The following is a 5,000-nucleotide window of genomic DNA, read 5'->3' as shown; positions in this document are numbered from 1 at the left end:
ATCGCCTTATAGTAATCAGCTGATTGAAAAGGTTAAAACAGAATGATCCTTGGGAATTTAAGGTACGAGAGTCCCGTTTAGTGGTTCATGTTTCCATCCGTTTTTTCCTGTCGGAGAGGGTTTTTTTTATCATTCTATTTTTATCCTTCATCTACCGGTTTGTTTATAAATAGAAGGAGAAAAACGAGAAATTCAATCATCCTAGCGAAGGAAATAGGAAAGTGCACCTATGTGTGTTTGTAGAAATCACCTCACTGTATTAACCTTGAAAAGCATAGACCCAAATCACAATACATTCACTCATTATACATTTCTCAACGTATCAAGGGTGATTTAGATACAAAATGATCAACATCCTGAATTTGATTGCTTGTCCTCGATGCAAATTATCACGAACCTGAAAGTCTAGGCTGCGCAAACCTTTATTTTTCGACCCTTGTCCACCAAACAGTTGACCTTGAAGGTGATATTCTAACTTCATCTATACGAAATAAAATATATATCGCAGAGCTTTATTCTTGTGCCTTAAATAAACAAAGAATCACACCCCCGAGGTACGCAGTTCCCCTGAAGGCTATTCGTAGCCTCTGGGTCTCTTTGTACCGTGTACATATCACCTTCCTTCTTCTCTTGGTTTTTATCCTGTGCTTTCAGGAGGGGTGCGTTTCGAAGCCCTAGGTACACAGATCTCCCATGTGTGCCGATCCCCCAGAAATCAATACCCAAAACACTTTTTGGGATCAATATTCAGCGAGGTAGTAGTAGTAGTACAGCGATCACGAATCCATCGCACTCCGCTCAAAGCAAAACTCAACTTGTACACGTCGCATCTACTGTCGATCTATATTCACTCAACACTTGGCATATATAAGGGGGGAAATACGCAAATAATTCACTCTGAACACTCACCAACACTCGTAGATTGACGTTCGAATCTACTTCTTGACAGTACTGTTTGCGCGTGTGCCACAGTCGTTTTCGTTCGACGCAGCAAATCGAAATGTGGAACGGGCTTCAACAATCACTTTCACTCAGACTGGCGCATAGTGACCACAAACACCTTGGATAGTGTGTAATACGCTCGGTACAGGGTGCTCGGCCATTACGCTCCTTCTGGGGCCGCGAACAGCTGATCTCGTGGCCCTACCCCGAGCATAATCTCACCTGTATATAGACAAAGCATTCTGTTTATCATTAAAATCCTACGTATCGGATAAGCCTTTCTGAAATCCTTTTATAGATGAACTATACTTTATTAACGATGCTCCTTACTTAGATGTAAGTATGAGTAACTAGTGAAAAACGAAACAAATTATCACAAATTGGCACCTAAATGATCAGAGGCTACCATCCATACACAATAAATTTTCACATCTTCGGTCACAAGGTTAAGAGTGACCTTATCACCAACACGATAAAAGATAGCAATATCTTAGGTAGGCAATTGAACATAAATAAATTCCTTTGTTTAAACAGCATTTTCTTTGTTTATGCCAGAGTAGGCCCCTAAAATGTGCTCCCAAACAGGAAATATTGAAGCCATAGCTGTAACCTGATCTACTTAATCAAAAATCTTGTTTTTTATGTTGCTTTGTGGTAAAACATATTCCCACACTAAGTTTATCCAAGGATTAAGCTATATATACAATATTTTTTGTCTGTATGTCAAATAAGGACGACAAAATAATTTCAAAATCATTTATTTTAAGCATTCGAACTCTGTTGACATCAGACCTTTCAGAAACACTCGTTCGAAAACAAAAACAAAAAAAAACATACCCTAAGCGAACTTCTAACGAAATTCAAATCATATCTTACAACACCACAATATATACACATATTTTTAAACCAAACTCGAGAGAAAAAAAAAATGTTTATTTTTAAACGACGTCCGTCAGGCATGCACTCTTCAGACCAGGGGAGTGTTTCGCTATCCTTTGCGTACCCAGTGAAGGTCATCGTGTGAAAGCTTTTGTCGCAAGTCCTAACGTTTATCAAATCAGCATTCAGATGACGTTAGTTGTTTGCTGTTGTACTGCATGGTGACGTCGAGATGAGAGCTGGTGAAGCCTTGGAAAAAATCGCATTAGGATGTTTTCTCTTCTGTTGTGCAAGTTGCAATGCAAGTGTGGTAGTTCTGTCAAAGTCAGAAGGAGAGAAACGATCGTGGGGAATGTGAGATTACGATAATGGTACAAAAGATATAGATTAGGATTAAATTAAGATTATTTGTTACTCATGTCTAAGGCTTGTAGTGTTCAAATTCTCTCTCTCTCTTCTCTTCTCCCTCTCTTCTCTCTCTCTTTCTTTTCACTCTCTCTCTCCTCTCTCTCTATATATATTCTCTCTCTCTTTCCTCGCTCTTCTCTCTCTCTCTCTCTCTCTCTCTCTCTTCTTACTATCTACTCTCTATCTCTCTTCTCTCTCCTTTTGCTCTTTCCCCTCTTCTCTACCTTTCTAACTCTCCCTCTCCCTCTCTCTTCTCTATCTAATCATCTGTCATTACACGTGCATACACGTGTGTTGATATGCCTGCCAAATAGTCACTCTCACTTAAGCAACGCTTTTATGATGCTCGGGACAGTTCTTAAGACAATGATAAGATCTTTCAAATACAATTTAAAAAAACAACTGTTTGGAATACCTTAAACGATCAGACAAAACAAAAAGAGCCGTTTTCTCTCTCTCGTTCTCTTTATCTTTTTGTCTCTTTCTTTCTCTTTCTCTCTCTCTCTCTCTCTCTATCTATCTATCTATCTATCTTTCTCTTTCTCTCTCTCTTTCTCTCCTCTCTCTCTCTCTCTTTCTCTCTCTCTCTCTCTCTCTCTCTCTCTCTCTCTCTTTCTCTCTCCTCTCTCTCTCTCTCTCCCTCTCTCTCTCCTCTCTTAAATGACTCTAGCTTCCTTCAGCTTCACTTCCTTCCTTCAATTTGTGTCGTGAATTACATCCCAGAATACACACATGAACAAGAAAAAAAAAATACATCTCAAGGGATAAACAGTCCCCGAATCGACTGAATTTTCACCCGCAGACAGACAGACCTTCACGGCAGAATCACAGTCACTCGGATCCTGTGATATCAACGCTCTCCCTTGCGCTTTGTTATGACTAACTGTTATTGAACAAAGGACACCAATACATGCAAAGTTGCAAAGTTCGATATGATACAAGGCTAAGGCAATATGGAACAATGAAGATGGAAGGAAGAACAATGTCGAAGATATCCTGCTAGATTTTTTTTGTGTGGGGGGGGGGGGGTGTTGGTATTCATTTCTTGTGATAAATTTAGTTTCCTTTTCATTTCGTTTATTCCAGGCTTTACCTTTATAATCAGGGAGAATCAGTTGTTTCCCGAGAAACGAAAAGACAAAGGAATCGAATACTTTATAGCGTGGGATTCATTGTTTCACCTGCATTCGAACTTCTTTTTATTTATAGAATCGGAAGAATAAATGATATGATTAACTGTGATTTGGGATCCAATTCTCCTCGCATTATTTTGAAGATGATATTCTGATTTCTGAATTTGTGCTTCGGAATTTAGACATTTACAATAATGATAAAGATATATTGCCTCACAAACAGAAAAAAAATAGCGTTTATTCAAGCATGGGGGTGAAGATTTAGAGATAGAGAGAAATAGAGAGAGAGGGGGGAAGGGGGATGGGGAAAGAGAGAGAGAGAGAGAGAGAGAGAATGATAGACAGACAGGCAGTCAAAGGTAAAGCGAGAGAGAGACATACGCTAAGACGGAGAAAGAGAGAGAGAGAGAGAGGGATAATTGCAGATAGACCAGTAGCCAGAGATAGAGGGAGAAACAAACGCTGAGAGGGAAAAAGAGAGAGAGATAATGACAGATTAATAAGCAGCCAGAAGCAGAGAGAGAGAGAGAGAGAGATGCTTATATAGATATATATAGAGAGAGACAGAACAGAGTAAAAAACATGGAAGAAGGGGAATGAGAAATGGTGTAGTAGCATTGTCAACAGTAGTTTTGGAAGCAAATCTTATCCACATGTATTAAACACGGCAGCAAGATGATTAATAGTCGTGTACTCATAAGAATAGTATTGCATAATTGACTTTGATTCACAAGTAATATCTTGAGAGAGGAATGCAGCATATATTCCTTTCTTATAAGATATGGTTAATTATATATTGCAACTTATAAGGAAAGCACACAGAGAGCACAATGCTACGCCGCTGGTTTTGATATTTTATCTACTCCATATAAAAGATACTTACCCCCCACCCCACCCCACCCCCAACGAAAAACATGATTTACTCTCATTTACTCTTTATATACACTGAAATCTACAATTATCAACCTTCCTTAATGTTGATATACCCGAAAAATCAACTTGTTTACTTAAATGAGATTTCACAAACTATATTACTCCTTCTATCTACTCCATTTACTCTCAACATATCCCCAACATCTACTCCTCTACTCCGTATTAAAGATCCAATCAACTACTCCCTGGGTCATGGCCAAACCAACCATAAATGTTCATGCACTTTCGTCTGTAACTTTATTTTTCCTAATCCTGTTTACAAACAACCATATTAGCTAACAGATAGATAAATAGATAGATGAATACGACAGAGGTAATCATTTATTTTAATGAAAATTATCCTGTCTTTCATTAAAAACAGACATAGTGAGCGTGATTAAGGAAATGAGATTAGAATGATTGATGAGTGAGTAAGGGCGGTATTCATGATAATTTGTTTATGGTTTGCAATTGAATGTAGAGACCATTGCAATGATTACCACGGCGGACGCGTCGGCAGGAAAAAGCGCACGTTTCATATTCCTCAAAAGAAGAAATAATTATGATAATCACAGTAATAATTGAAGATTGAAATATAAAAATTGCCTTAGATGCTGTGTGTCTGCGCATGTCAGTCTCTTTTTCTCTCTCTCTGGTGTTAATCTGTGTTCATTTTTTTTCTCTCTATCTCACTTTCTCCCTCTCTCTCTCTCTCTCTCTCTCTCT

General features: G+C 38.5%; 1 protein-coding gene across 1 annotated transcript in view; it reads right to left on the bottom strand.

Moving 5' to 3' along the window:
* The window catches only part of LOC122251918 (uncharacterized), a 26,422-nt gene extending 25,373 nt beyond the window's left edge, over positions 1-1,049 (bottom strand). Inside the window, exon 1 of the mRNA XM_043014161.2 lies at positions 910-1,049. The gene's annotated coding sequence lies outside the window, so the exon portion shown is untranslated. The remainder of the gene's footprint in view (positions 1-909) is intronic.
* Positions 1,050-5,000: the final 3,951 nt, after the last annotated feature.

The sequence above is a fragment of the Penaeus japonicus genome, unplaced genomic scaffold (genome assembly GCF_977035675.1).
Source record: "Penaeus japonicus unplaced genomic scaffold, GWHDUDI00000001_assembly GWHDUDI00000014, whole genome shotgun sequence".
NCBI classification, from domain to species: domain Eukaryota; kingdom Metazoa; phylum Arthropoda; class Malacostraca; order Decapoda; family Penaeidae; genus Penaeus; species Penaeus japonicus.
The sequence above is the reverse complement of the archived record's forward strand: the minus strand, read 5'-3'. Positions and strand labels throughout refer to the sequence as shown.